The sequence below is a fragment of the Drosophila suzukii genome, chromosome 3, assembly GCF_043229965.1.
Source record: "Drosophila suzukii chromosome 3, CBGP_Dsuzu_IsoJpt1.0, whole genome shotgun sequence".
In the NCBI taxonomy this organism is placed as follows: Eukaryota; Metazoa; Arthropoda; class Insecta; order Diptera; family Drosophilidae; genus Drosophila; species Drosophila suzukii.
Window position 1 is genome coordinate 49,668,040 of NC_092082.1, and position 20,483 is coordinate 49,688,522.

The 20,483-nt window shown below is 31.5% G+C and overlaps 1 protein-coding gene and 1 long non-coding RNA gene across 10 annotated transcripts in view; one reads left to right on the plus strand and one right to left on the minus strand.

The window, feature by feature from the left end:
- The window catches only part of Myo81F (Myosin 81F), a 2,624,640-nt gene that overhangs the window by 1,053,066 nt on the left and 1,551,091 nt on the right, over positions 1-20,483 (minus strand). The window lies entirely within an intron of this gene.
- LOC136117422 (uncharacterized) lies at positions 4,516-6,944 on the plus strand. Its single transcript, XR_011604395.1, has 3 exons — positions 4,516-6,187; positions 6,267-6,323; positions 6,389-6,944. It is a non-coding gene; the product is annotated as an uncharacterized lncRNA (long non-coding RNA).

Consider the following 20,483-nt stretch of genomic DNA (forward strand, 5'->3'; position numbering starts at 1 on the left):
AAAGTATTAAGGTGGGTGAAGGTATGTTTCTTAAACCTTATAGAAAAGGTTATGGTTTATATCTTAATCCATTTAGAGGAAATCCAAAATACTAATTACTAAGCTTCCTAAAAAACCACTTACAAATTTCGAAATTTTGAATTTTGCTCAAAAGTACATTCCACATTTCCGAGGTGTGTTTATGAGAGACTCACTGCCCAAATATCCTTGGAGAGAAGAGTCAGGAATTATAAACCTAGATGATAGTTCATCAAATGGTACGCATTGGGTAGCTTATAACAAAAATAAAAAAAGTATACATTACTTTGATAGTTTTGGAAATTTACAACCCCCAAAAGAAATTGTGAAATACTTGGGGAGTAACATTAACTATAACTATGAGAGAAAACAAGCCTTTAATAGTACCAACTGTGGGCACCTGTCCCTCCAATTCTTACTCTCTATCCCACCCTAACTTTTACACTATGATCAAGTAATTTCTCTATGATTCTTGAAACCCACCCTTTACATGCTATTCACTGCTATGATTGGTCGATTCTAAATCAAGAATGAGAAAGAACAGGGAGGGTTAGTTTACCTCAAGGTATAAAAACTCGATCAAAAGTTATTCTGACTCACATTTAAAATCCACCTGCAAACAGTCTCAACCTAAAAGTTTCAACCTAAAAAATCTTGCAATCATCAAAATCAGCAACAAGAAGAACAACAAAAAAAACAGTTAAAACAGTAAAACAATTAAAACAGATACAACTGCTAAAAACAGCTGAAAACAACAACAAAACAGCTACATCTGCTAAAAACAGGTAAATTAAACAACAAAAACAGTTACAACTGTTAAAAAAACAACAAAAATCAACAACAAAAACAGGTAAAAGCAACAAAAACAACGAAAACAACTACAAGAAGAAACAACTACAAATGGTCAATCCGGGAATGATGAAAGTACTCAAGGATTTTAATGGTAACGCACCAAAACCTATTTTAACGAAGACGAGGATGGAATCGGAGGTGTACTACCCTATTCGACGAGCTCAACGTAAGAAAACCACCTTTGGGATGGCCCTCACTCTTGAACTTGAAGAGTATATGCTGTACTTGTCGGAACGATACTCAGATAAATTAGATGATTCAGCAATTGAATATATAAAGGATAATATTTTTTGTATTATTAAAAGGAATGACAACAATCTCTATTTAGAATTAAATAAAGCTTAAAATGTATTTATTTTTAATACTATTAATGTATCTATTTTGATAAATAAAAATAAAAATAAAAATACAATTTCATAAAACTCATACTCAAACCCTTTGTTATAAATATTTAATGTATACTACATTTTTCCCAGTAGCACATGAGTATCAGAGAGAACGACAACAATGAAGCGTAAACTTTTAGAACAGTTGACGAAAAGTAGAAGTTCATTAAAAAGAAAATTTGATGAATTGAAACAAATAAAAAATGAGAACGTATCAAATTTGGAGGAAACTTTTAAGCCTATTACAGAACCTTTACATAAATTACTCACTGAAAATAAAAAATTGAATAAAATGGAATATATTAATGATACACATGATATTAAGACTAAGTTCAAGAAAGAGAAAATAAGAGTACCTAAAAGTAAAAAAGAAAAAAGGGAACACGAGAGAGTAATCGAAAGTGATAGTGAGAGTGATGCTTATGTTGATTCTTTTTCACGACAGTCTCTTATAGATGAATCTGATGTTTCACAACAGTCTCTTATAGATGAATCCGATGTTTCACAACAGCCTCACACAGATGATTTAAATGAAAGTGTATATGAAGATACCGGGGTGAAGTACAATCTCAACATTAATCAGTTAAAGCAAGAAAAGATTTTAGACAATAGTTATGGACCAAGAGAAGAAAATAATATTTTAATGTTGGGTAATACAACACTAAAAATTAAAAAAAATTTGATGAATTTAGGAAGTGGAAATTTATGGACTCTATCACCAGGTCTATACTCTTTAATTTTTCATAATAGTCCTAAGGATTATACTAAGAATGATTTAGAATCATATAAAAACATTTTAATTGAAACAAGTGCTCACAAAAGAAACTATCAACCGGATGGTCAAGTAAAGGGGAATCGTTCTAAAAAATATTCTTCAATTATTAAACCATTAATATCATCTTCAGTAAATGAAGAACATACTGGTTCTGGGTATATGAGACTACAAAAAATACCACCAAACTATGTATATTGGGATAATGTTAATGAACTTGTTGAAAGATTGCAACTCTTAATGGCATCGAGAGCTGCTGGTAATAATAACCATACTAATGAAATTCTTTCAATAATAGAAGAATTGCGGGAAGCAAAAATAATATATTAATAAAATAGAAAACATTTTCTCATTTTGTTTAATAGTAAAATGTCTATTGACAAGTTTTGTCACTTTTCAAATGATAGAGATTTTTCCTTGCTTTTCAAAAGGGAAGTTGAGAGTCTTACAGGTATATATCTAGACACTGATGGTCACATAAATGTTCAGAAAAAAAGAATTAAAAACTCTTCAAAACCAATAAATGGAAATGATTTGGCTATTAAATTTAATGTTGATGATAAAATTAATGAAGCGAAATCACATCAAATGGAAACTATAACTAAATCATTTCAACTACGAAATAAAAGAGTATCAGAGCTGGAAAGTAAAGTAATAAAAATGATAACTCAAATGGAGTATATACATAATTCAATAAAAGAGTTTGTTGATAAATTGGAAAATTTTAACAAATTCATTAACCAACATTTAAAAAAACCTCCACCAATCATTCGTTCTGATCAGACACAAATAGATGGAATAATACTTCGGAAAAGTCCATTTGCACATCGTGAAAACGAAGAAGTTTTAACAATTAATGTGGATCATACATAAATATACCACTCTTTCATTATTTATTTTATAATTAAAATGTCAGTTGATAAGTTTGGTTGTTTTTTAAATGAGAAAGAGTACTCAAGAGATATAACAAAACGTATAGAAAAATTTCAAAGTATACTTAATGATTATGATGGACATTTAAATGTTCAGAGGAAACGATTTAAAAATTCCCTACCCCCCATTCATGAAAATGATATTGCAACAAAGATTTATATTGATGATGAAATAAGTAAACTCGTACAGAACACATCTAATGAAATTTCTAAGCAACCGCAGAAACAACAAATCTTTAGATTAAGAACTCGGATCAATAATATTGAGGGAAAAGTGAGTGAAATTTCTAAAAAATTGGAATTTCTCATGAAAACTTTTAATAAGGTAGTGGAGGATATAAATGAAATAGAAAGTAACATTTTCAATTATATAATTGCACCGAACTCAGTTTTAAAAGGTGAAACTGAATCTTTAGAGAAGAAACCATTTATACCAGATAAACTAAAGCTATGAGTAAACGAGATATTGTAAATGAGTTACATCGCCCATCATTCAAGAATTTCCCAAGACGTAGAGTTGTAGTAAAGGGTATTAATGATTTATGGCAGGCTGATTTGGTTGAAATGGGGGCATATGCATCATCAAATAAAGGCTATAGGTATTTGTTAACAGTAATAGATACATTTTCTAAATATGGATGAGCAATGAAGCAATAAAATCAAAAAATGCAGAAAAAGTTACAAAAGCAATGAAAAAAATAATAAAATCTGGTCGTAGAGTACCAAATAATTTACAAACAGATAATGGAAATGAATTCTATAATAAACAATTTCGAGAATTGATGAAAAGATATGAAATTAATCATTACTCAACATTTAGTACTCTTAAAGCATCTATTGTGGAACGTTTTAATAGAACATTAAAAGAACTTATGTGGCGTGAGTTTAGTTTTAATGGAAAATATACTTGGCTTCAAATATACAAAGAGTTGATTAATAATTATAATAACAGGAAGCATAGAACGATTAAAATGAAGCCTATTGACGTCAATGCTAAAAATGAAAAACAGATTTTGATGAGATCATACAATCATCTAAAAATATTTACAAATGGGGACTTTAAAGAGGGGGATCATGTACGAATAAGTAAATATAAACATGTCTTTGAAAAAGGCTATACCCCAAACTGGACAACGGAAATTTTTCGAATTCGGAAAGTACAAAATACATCCCCCACCACATATTTACTTGAGGACTTGAAGGGTGATCCAGTTCAAGGTGGTTTCTATAAACAAGAAATTAAAAAAAAAAAATTCCCTAATACTTACTTTTTGAAAAGATTGTGAAACAAAAAGATGATTATGTACTTGTGCGTTGGGTAGGCTTTTCAAAATCAGAAGATAGTTGGATTCATAAAAACGAAATTCTATAAAGAACAATTAAAATGTAGACATTGACGTCAATGCGTGAAAATAAATTATGTTTCTTCACAATCACGCAATTCATATTTATAAAGTGTGAAGAAAAGCATGTACAGATAAGAATTTGAACAGAACGTTATATATTTATATATACAAATCTGGAGGGTATAAAGGCGGAAGAATTTCAAAAAGTGTTCAGTTTCCATCTATTCGTTCACGCAACTCAATTTCGAATCGTTTGCTTATTCATTCATTCGTTCGTTTGTTCGATTGTCAAAAAAAACAAAATCAAAATTAAAATGACGGTTTTTATAATATTTTTTGTGATACTTTCCCTCTTTAATCCGATGGTGAAAATGGTACCACTCCCCAATGAAATGACTTTAATTGAAAACCCATCGACTTCCAATAATTCGATTGGGTTATTTATCAATGTTCCAAAACTAAAAAAAATCATTAAAATTGACTTAAAATTTGAGATCCTAGAGGACAGTCATATTTTTATGGATCTCATAAACAAGACAAGTGATGAAAGTGAGATACCAAACTTAAAAAGTGAACTCGATACAAAAATATTTAATGCTATTAATGGTAGCATTAATGAAAAAGACTTAACAACAAGTACAAGTGCAAGTACAGTTGAAGAAGAAACAACTAGATCAACATCTACTACAACTACATCTACCTCAACTACAACAAGTGCAACTACACCTACAATGAGAAGGGGAATTCTGGAGGAGGAGGAGAAGGAAGAAACAACAACTACAACAGCAGCAACTACATTAAAAAAAGAACTTCTGGAAGAAGATACAACAAAAACAGCTACATCAACAACTACAACCCCAACCAATCGATCAATTTGATTTTAATAGCGAAAATGAAAGTGTTGATCACATAGAAAATAAAACCATAGGAGAAGAAAAATCAGAAAAAATTGATATGGGTATAATTGATAGTGAGAGAGAATTTGAAAACGTAAGTCGAGCACCAACATTTAGTAATACGTCACAAGAATTAGTGTTGGGGATCAGTGATAGTGATACAGAATTTGAAAGTGTAAGTCGGGTTCCAATAAAAAGGAACACTACTCATAAATTAAAAAGCACTGAAAACATACACAACTCTCAAATCGAATTCACAAAGAGAGGTATAATTGAGAATTTTAAGCAAAAATTAGTTGAAAATGAAAGGAGAATAGGAGGGCATATGGATTTGGGAAGAAGGGGTCTAAACAGATTCTTTACCATCCAATACAAAACTGCTACAGTAGGAGTTAAATGTCATTACAATAATATATATAGAAGAACACATTCTAGGCGAAGTTTAAGTAAATCTAAGCGTATGAATTTAAAATATTTATCTAATCGCCACCGCCACCAAAAATCTAAACGCAATACTAATACCCCCTAAGCAACTTTAATAATAAATTGTTTTGAATTTGCAGAAGTTTTATCCCAAACAGTAATTAATGCAGAGAGACGAAAAGATAGGATTGTCTATGAAAAAATATCAAAGGATGCTGATCTTCTCTCCAAACAAGAGAGTAAAAGAGAAGAGATAGAAGAAGAAGAAACAGGTTATCTTAGTGATGGTCCACAAATCCATGAAATTGAAATAGAGGAAGCAGAAAGAATTAATGGGATATATTTAAGAAAGAGAAATTTAGCAGCTCAAATGATGGTTGAATATTTAAATAAAAAAGAAAGTCAGATGAGCACAGATAAAATATCAATTAACGATATTAACGATTTCAAAATAACTAATAGTGATATTATATCATAATCTGATTGAGTAGGGAAATATGTTTGTTTTTACAGAATATAAAAATAGAAGATGAAAATAATAATTCGAGTAAATTAAAAAAAGGTGAGTTTAATATATATATATATATATATATATATATAATTTTATATACTAATATATATATATATATATATATTTTCAGAACTCCAAAACATAAATAAAAAAGTTGAAAATAATATTTCGGATGGAGCTCAAAAAGGTTGGTTAAATACATATAAAATAATATTTGTATATATATATATAGTAAAATATTTATATTTTCAGAACTCCAAAACATTAATAAAAAAGAGGATGGCAAATTTTCTCATAATTTGTATGGTGATGACGATGATGATGATGATGACCATGATACAATCCTTTATGATGATGAAATCCGGAACCATGTATTCCAAGATCATCTAGTGAGGATGAAACTATTCTTGTTGAGGGTGGTATAGATAACTATGTTCAAACTATACCGTTTAATTTAGATGAAGATAATGATAAATACATTACATCAATTCCTTTAAGTAATGATGACAATAAAGTATATAGATTACAGGGTGGTATAGATAACTATAAACAAACTGTACCACTAAATATAGAAGAAAGTAAGCAAATTGAATGTAATTCAAAGAAAATATTGTAATTCTTCTGTTAAATTCAAATTTTCATGTTCTGTTAATTCTCATAAATTTTAACATTACCCTGTAAGTAAAAGCGATGTTTGTTCTGTTAAATAAAAATTTTATAATAATAATATTGTGAATTGTAATATTTGGTTTATACATTACCTTACATTTTACCCTTTAAATAAAAAAGCGTTGTTTGTTCTGTCTTATTTACAATTATAGAGTACATTTATTCATTTTTTTTATCATTTAGTAAACTTAATTCTAATTCTGTACAAAACATTTCAAATTCACATTCATCTATATTTTTCTTAAATTTTTATATTTCAATCTCTTGATAATTATTTCTATTAGAACAATTCTCTATTTCTTTTATTCTTTGTTCATAAACATAAATATTTGAATCCATTTCATAAAGTTTATTTTCTAATCTTTTTTCATCTATTTTATAATGGCCATATTGTAGTGTATTAATTTTATTGTCTTGTATAAGAACCTTTGTGTCTTTATGACTGAGAACTACTTTTTTACATTTAATTGTTGTTAAAAGATGATTTTTAGATCTAATCATTGACATAGAGCCTACCACTTCCTCTTCCGAAAACAAACATTTTTTAAAACTATTAAAAGTTAATTGATCTATTGCACTTCTTTTAACACCCTTTGATTTTTTCACTGTTTTTTCAGAACTGTCATTACTATTAGATGTTTTAAAGGCATACATTTTTGACCTCAAACCAACAAATTCAGTCATAGGTCTTCCATTGAGTTCATCTTTAAAAAAACCCAACCTTTTTTTATTAGCTTTAGGAAAATTATAGAGATTAAGTAATTCATCAGAATAATCTGATGTATCAAACTTCATCTCAACATCATTCTGAATATCTTTTTAAAAATCTTCAGTGTTAATGGTATATATAAAAGAATCTGTATCCATATAATTTAATTGAACATTTTCATTGTATTTAGGTTTGATATAATTATAATGAAAATCATACATTTTCCATTTCGATAAATCTAATACAGCAAAACCTAAGTATAAAGGTTTGTTGTACAACACATTTAATCTTTTCATTTGAAAGGTAAGGAAGTTTTCTGAAAACTGTTTGACACTATGGAAGTTTGACTTTGAAATAAGAGATCTACCACAATGCCTTTTTGGACCAGAAGAATCGGATGGTGAAGCACTTTCCCATTCAGTAATTAGTTTAATATTAACGCGCTTATCGACATTTTCCATCGTTTTACCGTAGACAGCATTATTTAAAAGTTTAAAAAAATCTTTTTCAAATGTATTTTTTGCATTAGTTCTATGGAATGTATTCAAATCAATATATGTTTTTAGCCAAGGTTTCTGAAAGAAGCGAAGACCTCTATGAATTTTTGTTAGAATTAATCCATTTTCTATACACTGTTGAAGATTTTTATAATGAATTATATATTTTTCTTTATCCCTTAAATCAGCAATTAATTTTTTTATTTTGTCTGATTTTGTTGGTAACTGATTATTACAACAAAATGGAAGGTCATTATGTTTATCGTGCAATTTTAAAGGATATTTTAAATCTACCTCAAAAATGTATCCATATTCACTATCATCTGCAATCTCAGCAATGTTTATACTATCAAGTTCCCCCCTTGAAATCCATTCAAAACCTCCATATGGTAAAGATTGTGACATAGCCCAACCATATAAATTATTTGCATCCAAATAAATCAAATATGATGATTTTTGAGTACTATCAAAATTCTCAACATATTTATTATTTGCTTTAGCATATCTACATGTACATTGAACTAAGCCACCACGAATACCACTTTGAATAAATTTATACTGATCTATATCAGTTAATAAATCTAATTCAATTTTAGTACATTTTAACATAGCTTCCCATGATAATCCTGGTGTAGTGAAAAAATGTGCTGGATCAAGTGAATAAATTTTACTACAAAGTCTTCGAAAGTTTTCAAAGACATCAGACATTAATAAAACATCTGTTTTTAAATATAATTCTAAATAATCTTTAAGATTATTACAAGAAAACTCATTCCATACCTTTTGTGCGTGAGTATAATTTTGAACTGAACATTCATTTTCGGTTAAGGAACTATAGAAAGCTTCTCTAGGAGGTAATTTACTTTCTTTTAATTTCTCAACTGAATCTAAATATTCATATGGAAATACACCCTTTCGTCGCATTAAGTTGAAATGATTTTCATTAGGGAAAAATGATCTTGTTATATACATTTGTTCACTATCTAGATTTGAAGCTAATGTATCTAATGCAGAAGGCATAAATCGAAACGAATCTAGAAAACGGATTTCAAAGTTATCACCATTACTTAAAGTTATAATTTTTAAAATTGATATATATTGTTCCCTATTTAATGGAATTACCTTTATTTCACCAGGTATGATTGCCAAATCTTTAATAAATAGATGGCAATCATACTTGGTGAAATTGTGGAAGAAAACAGGAATAAATTTTAAAACTTTATATTTTAAATTGCACTCATTATGTGCTGCCCCCCTAAATTTTCCTGTGAAGTGACAGTGATCCCTAACTCTGTCCAATAAAAGAGGAGTGTTGCATATATGACAATTATTAGATTTTTGGAAATCATCTTCTTCAACATCTGACATTATTATAAAAACAGGTTTTGAAATATAGTTGTCATATATAAAAGTTAAATTTTCTAATAGAGATAACAGGAAATTCATTCCCGAGTTGAATATAGTTTCTAAAACAAACTTATCTAAACTGTTATCATGTGCACACTTTATATAGTATGCATATAAAACAGGTCTATGTATATTTATAATATTTAAATTTAATGTTTCGTTTTTATTAATTGGTTGAAGGATGCATTCAAAGTCAGCGTAAACTGTGAATGGGACCATCACTTCCTTTTGAATATTTGTGTACCGTAAAGTGGCATCCTTCATGTTGGGTAAGCGTGAGACTTTTTTCCCACAGACTTCTGAATGCCGGTTGGCAGCATCTTCACTCAATGAGTAATTTAAGCAAATTTGACAGAACCATTTTTTTGATTTGTCTCTCGAAACTTGAGAGGAAACCAAACTAAAAAAAGATAAACACAAGAACAAAAATTTTTTTTTTTTATGTATGAAAGCAAATAAATATTATGAAATTTAAAAACAAAAACAAAAACAAGATATAATAATGATATGATAAAACAACTTACTTTGAGAGATTTTTAATCCAAGTATAGTGTGCTTTACATCCTTCCTCCAGTATCAACATATTTATATAATTTCTCCTCACTTCAGGGGAGTAAAATATAGGTCCGAATATAACTCCATCGTCGAACCCGAAAAGTGTAATATTTATATCTTTATTTATTTCCATAAATTTCGATATATCAGCAGGCTTAAGTGGAAATTGCAATCCAGTGAAATTTAGTGTGATCCCATTGACTTGAATGAGTTCATCATTTATGTTGACTTTATAGGTTGTGCATCTGTTTGCATTCTTATTTAGATTACTTAATGCTGCGATTAAGCTCCATTTAAAACAATATTCATCATCTGTGTTTTTTACATTTATAATTGCTTTTTTAGCTTCTAAACAAGAGGGTAGTTTTATGTAAGATGATCCTCTTAAAGGTGAATATTGATTAATATTCATCTCCAATCGAATGAGATGAAGCAAAGTCCATCCACTATCCCTTTCTTGGAATTTTTCCATTCTCGACAAAATTTTTTCCATGTGTTCCTTATATTCATTTTCTATATTGGAGTAGGCACTAATTATTGTCATCTTACTTTGAAATGACTTTATTTCAATGCATTCCTTTTCTTCCTTCAAAAGTCCGTAAGTAGTAGGGAAACGCGGATTCTGGGACAATTAGCATATTAATGGCCCCCGCCCCCCCTCCCCCCTCATTAACGACAATTAGCATAATCCAATAAATTAACTGATTTTAATGGGCTTTGAAGTCATAAAAATGTCACGATCATGTCTATAAAGAGTAAAATTAATTGACCCCATCGCCCCCACATTCCCATGTGACAATATTGATCATGTATCCTTCCCCTCATTATGTGCAATTAATAGTCAGGTGAGAAAGGTGCACGTGAGAAAGGTCGCACAACCATAGTATCCAAAGGTTGTTATCTTAGAGGAACATATCCGATCATGTTGGGGAAAGGTGTGATCACGTACCCTTTTGCCTCATTATCACAGGTGTTGCTGTGCACGTGTGAAAGGTCGCACACCCAAAGTATTCAAAGATGGTTATCTTAGAGGAACATGTCCGATCATGTTGGGGAATAATGTTTCCTATGATTGTAAAACTAATTTAGAAATCAAAAGAACCCCAATAAAATAAATCTCACAAGTTAATGATTCTCAGATGTGGAATATTTTCAAATACACATTTTTGTTTCCGCCCCAGAACGTTTAACTGGTTTATTGTCTAAGATTCTCTCCTTTCCACAAATGGGTCATAAACATGTCATAAAAGGGATTCAAGCAAGAGCTACCCGAACATGCGCACCTGTCAATTACCTGACCGCAATAAAAGGGACACATGCACAACCCAGAAGGCGCACGCTCATTGACAAGATCATGGGCCTCACGCCAACGACCTCATACGACCTCATACGACGTTCCCATAATAGGGGTTGAAATCACGACCGCGCAACAACTCGCAAGTAGCCGACATATCTCAGTCAAGGAAATATTTTCCATTCTCCGCACCTGTAATTTTAACTCGAAATAAAAAGTCAGAAGTTTATTTTGTAGCATAATAATACATTTATTCATTTATTTTGGTATTGCGAACATTTTTGTTATATATAGAAATTAATTTTCTGCTTTGATTCCGGCGATTTGCATAGAAGAAGCAGGCGCACGTTTCCGACGTCATTTCTGGATTACAAAATGTAAAGTGTTCACCATAATTCGTAGTTTTGAGATCATGTCCACCTCGGTTCATGAACATAGTTTTTGTGTTTAGAAGGTATTGAAAATGCTGACCAATTATATCTCCTTTAAATTGTTCAATAAATTGGTCAATTTCCTCATGAAATTTCATTTTGTTAATTTTATTTTTTTGCTGGTCTTTACACGTCTAGTCTCAACTTTAAAATGATGTATAAAAATTATTTTATTGTTTTGGAGCTACTTTTAAAAAATGTCAAAATAATGTATGCATTGTTTAGAGCACAAACCCCGCCCTTAAGGTGTGTTTCACAATAGGGAAACCGGTTTCCTTTAAACCTGTTTAATGACGGACAGCCCATTTCCTCGATATTAATGAGCTGACGACTCCCAAAAAACTTCTGTAGAAATCGTTTCTTTTCCACACCTTTACGAATAATTTGTTTTCCGCTTGTAATTGTCCTCAGATACTTTCGAGTTTGTGGAAAACTGTTCTCTCCATCGTTCCAAAAAATGTTGTGGTGTGTATTAGTTAACCAATTTGCAGTCTTTCGAGATTTTGTATTTAGCAAAGTAAAATCATATGGTGGTTCTATTAATAAACTATTATTCAAGTTTGGATCTTTTTCGAATACAACTCCAATTTCTTTTGGAATAAAATTATTATTATTATCAAAGAAACCTTGAACATCAATCGAAACAGTATCTTTCAACATTTTTCTAATGTTAAACAACTCGTTGTACTAGTCCGTTTAATGGGTTATATTCAACTAAACGGTCATGTATGAGGAGACAGTAAGCTTGGGTATTTTCATGACTTGGTGTCTTCAGTTCTATTGAAATTCTCACATCAATAGGACCAGTTTTCACTGATTCGTTTTGATATGAAAGATCAACCACAATAATAGGGGCCTTCAATTTAAATTCATTGAGATGAAGCAAAGTCCATCCACTATCCCTTTCTTGGAATTTTTCCATTCTCGACAAAATTTTTTCCATGTGTTCCTTATATTCATTTTCTATATTGGAGTAGGCACTAATTATTGTCATCTTACTTTGAAATGACTTTATTTCAATGCATTCCTTTTCTTCCTTCAAAAGTCCGTAAGTAGTAGGGAAACGCGGATTCTGGGACAATTAGCATATTAATGGCCCCCGCCCCCCCTCCCCCCTCATTAACGACAATTAGCATAATCCAATAAATTAACTGATTTTAATGGGCTTTGAAGTCATAAAAATGTCACGATCATGTCTATAAAGAGTAAAATTAATTGACCCCATCGCCCCCACATTCCCATGTGACAATATTGATCATGTATCCTTCCCCTCATTATGTGCAATTAATAGTCAGGTGAGAAAGGTGCACGTGAGAAAGGTCGCACAACCATAGTATCCAAAGGTTGTTATCTTAGAGGAACATATCCGATCATGTTGGGGAAAGGTGTGATCACGTACCCTTTTGCCTCATTATCACAGGTGTTGCTGTGCACGTGTGAAAGGTCGCACACCCAAAGTATTCAAAGATGGTTATCTTAGAGGAACATGTCCGATCATGTTGGGGAATAATGTTTCCTATGATTGTAAAACTAATTTAGAAATCAAAAGAACCCCAATAAAATAAATCTCACAAGTTAATGATTCTCAGATGTGGAATATTTTCAAATACACATTTTTGTTTCCGCCCCAGAACGTTTAACTGGTTTATTGTCTAAGATTCTCTCCTTTCCACAAATGGGTCATAAACATGTCATAAAAGGGATTCAAGCAAGAGCTACCCGAACATGCGCACCTGTCAATTACCTGACCGCAATAAAAGGGACACATGCACAACCCAGAAGGCGCACGCTCATTGACAAGATCATGGGCCTCACGCCAACGACCTCATACGACCTCATACGACGTTCCCATAATAGGGGTTGAAATCACGACCGCGCAACAACTCGCAAGTAGCCGACATATCTCAGTCAAGGAAATATTTTCCATTCTCCGCACCTGTAATTTTAACTCGAAATAAAAAGTCAGAAGTTTATTTTGTAGCATAATAATACATTTATTCATTTATTTTGGTATTGCGAACATTTTTGTTATATATAGAAATTAATTTTCTGCTTTGATTCCGGCGATTTGCATAGAAGAAGCAGGCGCACGTTTCCGACGTCATTTCTGGATTACAAAATGTAAAGTGTTCACCATAATTCGTAGTTTTGAGATCATGTCCACCTCGGTTCATGAACATAGTTTTTGTGTTTAGAAGGTATTGAAAATGCTGACCAATTATATCTCCTTTAAATTGTTCAATAAATTGGTCAATTTCCTCATGAAATTTCATTTTGTTAATTTTATTTTTTTGCTGGTCTTTACACGTCTAGTCTCAACTTTAAAATGATGTATAAAAATTATTTTATTGTTTTGGAGCTACTTTTAAAAAATGTCAAAATAATGTATGCATTGTTTAGAGCACAAACCCCGCCCTTAAGGTGTGTTTCACAATAGGGAAACCGGTTTCCTTTAAACCTGTTTAATGACGGACAGCCCATTTCCTCGATATTAATGAGCTGACGACTCCCAAAAAACTTCTGTAGAAATCGTTTCTTTTCCACACCTTTACGAATAATTTGTTTTCCGCTTGTAATTGTCCTCAGATACTTTCGAGTTTGTGGAAAACTGTTCTCTCCATCGTTCCAAAAAATGTTGTGGTGTGTATTAGTTAACCAATTTGCAGTCTTTCGAGATTTTGTATTTAGCAAAGTAAAATCATATGGTGGTTCTATTAATAAACTATTATTCAAGTTTGGATCTTTTTCGAATACAACTCCAATTTCTTTTGGAATAAAATTATTATTATTATCAAAGAAACCTTGAACATCAATCGAAACAGTATCTTTCAACATTTTTCTAATGTTAAACAACTCGTTGTACTAGTCCGTTTAATGGGTTATATTCAACTAAACGGTCATGTATGAGGAGACAGTAAGCTTGGGTATTTTCATGACTTGGTGTCTTCAGTTCTATTGAAATTCTCACATCAATAGGACCAGTTTTCACTGATTCGTTTTGATATGAAAGATCAACCACAATAATAGGGGCCTTCAATTTAAATTCATTTGGGGTCAAAAATGGTTGTGACTCACGATTATAGTAACTAGATTAAAATCTTGTATACATTTCATATAGGTGAGCATACTGATTCTTACTAAAATCAACATTCAGATTATCATATGGATATGACTCAGAATTCAAGTGAACTTTCAAGTTTGATAAGTTATTTGTGATAAGTTCTCCATTTAGTGTAAATCCAATTATGGCAAATCTTGGTTTTTCGCGGTTAGCCGACAATTTCACATTCCAGCTGTGTTGACTTCCATACCCCAATTTGGGGTTAACATATGAATCCCAACTCCGGAATGCGATTGGTAGGTTTACACCACTTTTAATAATATCGTACATCTTAATTTTTGCAAAATCGCTCGGAGTTACATGGGGGATTTTCCAGGTTATATTCGTCATTTCCAACTTAAAAATTTGTTCACTTCTGGTTTGTTCAAACACATCACCAAGATTCTTAGTTAGCATCAACACTAGTTCGTGTTTACAATTTAACAAAACTTTTTTATAATCCTCAGCAAATCCCAATAAATTTTTTAATGGTACAGAAAAGTTAAAGTGGGGTCCCGTAGATATTTCGTCCCCACTGCTCCATCCGGAATTTAATAGATTTTGACTTTGAAGATTATCCAGAGATATATATTTTTTTAGGGTTGTAGTCATACCGACAAATCGTGTTTTATCAATCTCACATCCATTTATTTCGTACTTAATTTCATCCAAAAAGTAAGCCATACAATTATTTTTAAAAAAAGTGGTAACATTTTCAGTTGTAGGTCCATTCGGTGAATCTTTTCTAATAATTCCTTGAAAATTAAGGTAACTTTCGTGAGGAAGCACGTACAAGTCTTGATTTTGAATAGTAATTCGAATTTCATCGTTTGGCTTAAATGTTTGATTATACGATGAATAAGTATGAAACTCTTTCTTCGAAATACTCTCATCTGAGTAAACCTTTTCTCGAACATTTAAAATTTCGTTCATGGTTTTCCTTTCCACCTTTTATATTATACTCGAAGCTTCAAGCCTAACAACTTTAAAAATAGTTTATTTTTCAAAGTAAGTGAGCTTCTTTTTACTTTTGATCCTCTTTCTATAGCTTTACAATTAGTAATGCTTGGCTGAGGACTTAAGCTACGTCTTTTATTATAAATAATCATTCTATTAACCGAATGTGCATGCGAATCGAAACGTTTTCACCACGTAAATTCACCAAATCACCGTTTTGATCAACTATGCGTATAGATAGTGTGCTTATTTCGTCACAGTTGATTGGTAAATAAATTAGTTTATGTGGTGTCACTGTCATTTTATACCCAGGCGGAACATTAATGCCAAACTCATGTAATGTATGATTCGGTGTATTATCTACATATGAACCGCTGATTATATTACATTCCATACGAATTGTATTCATTTTTAATATGTTCACGGTCTGATCTGATCAATAGGGTTTTGTAGGATGTGGTTCTAGTACTTTTTGATGGTAACCAAACAGCTGTCCAACCGATCTTTCCTTATTAAAGTAAACTGACTCTCGCATGGTAGTTATTTCAACTTGAAGTGTATTATTATTACTTTGAATTTTAAATGTATTTTCAAGGTTATAGTCTTTTAGTTTATTGTAAATGAAATCGGTGATATCATTCAATTCATATGATCCAGTTGGAATTGTAATAACCTTGTCACCGATGTGGAAGAGGTTATTTTTTTCACCAATATTTGGAATCGAATTATACATATTAAAATCGATAAGAGCGCACTCATATCGACCATTCAATTCGATAGGTGGAAAAAAGTTTGTATTTATAATGGAACTATTTCCATTCAAGGATAATGCAAGTGATCTAGACATATTGAAATCTCTTGATAAACTGTGGGATTGTAAGTATCTAACCAAGCTTTATATTAAAATTACTCCTTAAATCATAATAAATTGATCAAATCCTTTTCTGTATCTTCCGTTATCCATTTCGTTATCCTTGCTAATTAATAGGAATCCGTGCTTGTCCTCCCAACATTTTTGACAAATTTTCACAAATATTTCGTAATTCATATCAGTGTTAATATGGTCCCGATATATATGCCGCATATTTAAATTATCTTGCTCAAACATTATAATAAAGTTGGCATTGTCACGAATCAGATGTTTAGGTATATGACTATCCGTTTGACATAAATAAAAAGAGTCGATATTTTTATGTCGACCCATACAAAAATAAGATCTTATGTTATCTTGTTTTTTACAAGCTACGTCATCGAATATCATAATGGAATTGTTTTTAGCTTCACTGGGGTCTAGTACACCCTCATTATGGGAGAATGTATGATATCCCATTCCTTTAATCGGTTTAATTAATTTCTCCAAGTACTCATATTTAGGTTGCTATAAACTTTTTGAAAATATATAAACATTTTCGAATTTTAATCCATTAGGACTCTCTATTAGACTTAACATAATATTAGTTTTACCACAATTCGAAGGCCCAACAATTAGAGCCCTTATTGTGTTCGGTAAGAGAGCACTATGTTGTGGCGGTAGATTTTTCTCGTTTTCATCGTTAATATTTCTAACTACAATTTTTTGTTTCTGACTTATTAAACGCATCTTTTAACCTAATGTACCTCATTCAATGAGAAATCCTTGATGATTAAACATCAATAAAATGGGGAAACGTTTTTATAATCGCATCAGTCGTATTTTTAATTGTAAACACGGTGGTGGTCTTGTCGATAAGCTTATTAATACATTACCGTTTGAAGCCCATATTCCGGGATATAATTTTTGTGGACCGGGTACAAAGTTACAGAAACGGTTGGAACGTGGTGATCAAGGAATAAACCCATTGGATGAAGCTTGCAAAGAGCACGATATCGCATATTCTCAAAACAAGGCATTGAGTGAACGACATAGGGCAGACTCCATATTAATTGACAAAGCCTGGTCGCGTGTCAAGGCACCAGATAGCAGTCTTGGTGACAGAGCAGCAGCATACTTTGTTACAAATATAATGAAAGCCAAGAAAAAATTTGGTATGGGATTGAATAAAACGGAAAAGAAAGGAAGGAAAAAGATATTGAAGAATAAAATGAAGAAGACAAACCTTTCGACTGTAATTAATGCTGCTACTAAGACATTAAAAAAACAAAAACCATTAGACATTATGAGTGCAATTAAAGTTGCACGTAAATCAATTCATCAATCAATGGGTTCTAAGAAAAATGTTAAAGTACCTCGTGTAATTAATGTACCCAAAATTGGAGGTTTTCTACCAATCGTGCCGATCTTGACAGCCCTCAGCGCTCTTGGTAGTTTAGCAAGTGGTAGTGCAGCAATTGCAAAAACAATTAACAATGCGAAAATGGCTAAGGAAGATATGGAGGAGAAAAAACGTCACAATAGGAAAATTGAAAATGTTGCTGTAGGAGAAGGATTATATCTCAAACCCTATAGAAAAGGTTATGGTTTCTTTCTTAAGCCCTATAGTAAGGGGAAAGGAATTAAGAAGCGAAAAAACTAATTTCTCTGCTACCCAATAGACCACTATCAAATATCGACATTATACATTTTGCTAGGAAATATATCCCACATTTTAGAGGGGTGTTTATGAGAGATCTACTCCCAGAAGCACCAAAAAGTAGGGAGTGTGGTATAGTAAACTTAGATAATTCACGATCAAGTGGTACACATTGGGTTGCATATAATAAAAATAAAAATAATATACATTATTTCGACAGTTTTGGAAATCTTCAGCCACCTAGAGAAGTTGTGAAATACTTGGGACATAGAATACAATACAACTACGATAGAGTTCAAGACTTTGATACATACAACTGTGGACACCTGTGCCTCGCTTTTCTACTTTCTTTCGTAGAAAATGTGGAGTCAAAACCGGTATATTTAAATGGTTAATTTACATTTGGGGGGGTTGAAAATCAATGTATGGGTACGTGTATGTGTGAACTCTGTATGGTATAAAAAGTGGACCTGCACGCGTTCAAATTCACAGTCTAAGTTTCTACTTCACATCGAACGTCATCTAGAGGACAAGAATTTTTGATCATTCTTAACAAAAAAAAAAAAAACAAAAAAAAACCTATAACTGCTCATAACAGCTCAAAACAGCTGGTGACCAGCTTATAACAACTAGTAAACAACTAGTTAACAGCTACTAAACAGATAATAACCATCTAATAACAGCTATTAACCAGCTAAAACAAGTAGTAAGCAACTACGAAACAAGTACTGAACAACTGCTAAACAGGTAGTAAACATCAAAATACAGCTAAAAACAACGTGGAACAACTGTACCAAGTCCAAAAAACTCAACAACCATCATGAATCAGGAAAACCAGATGAACATTGTAGTTAAAGAGTTCAATAAATTTAATAAAAAGACACTGCTATCGAAGACAAGGATGCCTGAAAATGTAAGATTCCCGATCCTCAAGGCGGAGCGCAAAACAACAAAGGTTGGAGAATCTATTGCTCTCGAGTTGGAGGAGCACATTCTGCACATGCCGGAAAGGTACACCTCTCTTCAAGATGATATCATCAATAAAATGGTTGATGGAAAATTTAATATTTATAAAAGTAATGACAATTTGTATTTAGAAATAAGTCAGTAATCATTAAAAAGATTGAGATTTTAAGAATATAACAATAAATACATTTTTTTAAATATAATGAAGAAAATGTATCGAATCTGTTTTTTATTCGGAAATGGTATATAAATATTACAGATCTTGGCGTTCCCTAAACAGTATTTGTTTAGTAACTGAGGAGTGACTACATGAATTTCGGAAATTTTAAATCTTTCACCTATAAAGTTTGAACAATATACTACAATGAATATTTTGTCACAGTTAACCAAAGCTAGATTTGCTTTGAAGCGAAAATTCGATGATCTCAAACAAGTCAAAAATCATACGAATTTACAATTGGAGGAAACTTTTAAACCTATTACTGAACCCTTACATGAACTTGTTAAGGAAAATAAAAAACAAAAGATTTCTAATGTAAAAGATAGTATAAAAGTAAAGCGTGAAATGAAGCAAATTAAGAAATACGATGATGATGAGAGAGAGCTTGACGATTTCTACTTTACAACTAATGAGAAAGATCCGCAGTCTAATCGAAACATAACTCCACCAAGGTCTTTCGATGATAGTGATTCCTACAATCAATTCTTTTCACAAACGAATATAGAGGAAGATTTAGAAGAAGAAAAAAAGGAGACGGAAAAGAGTGAAGAAGAAGGGACAACACCTTTACCAATGTATACAGGAGAGGCCGATATGGGTGTGGATGCAGAGCTAGAAGATAATAACACTAGTTATAATTATGATTTTAATATCAGTAATTTGACCAGAGGAAATGTGTTGGATAAGGGTTATGGACCTAAAAAAAGCGCAAACAATTCATTAACTTTGGGAGATAAAGAATTAAAAATTAAAAATAATAAAATAACATTTTCTAGTGGAATGAGTTGTGATCTGACTCCTGGTCTGTACTCTCTAATTTTTCTTAGTAAACCTGAAAACTATGATGATCAAGACTTGAAAATGTATAAAAAAATTATTTTAGAAACGAATATACATAGAGTAGGCTTTAAACCTAATAACAGAATCAAGGGTACACGAGCATACAAATATAGCCATATTATTAAGAAGTTGATAGACAAAGATTTCAGTAATACAACGTCTACTCCACTTCGCTCAAAAACAGGCATTGGT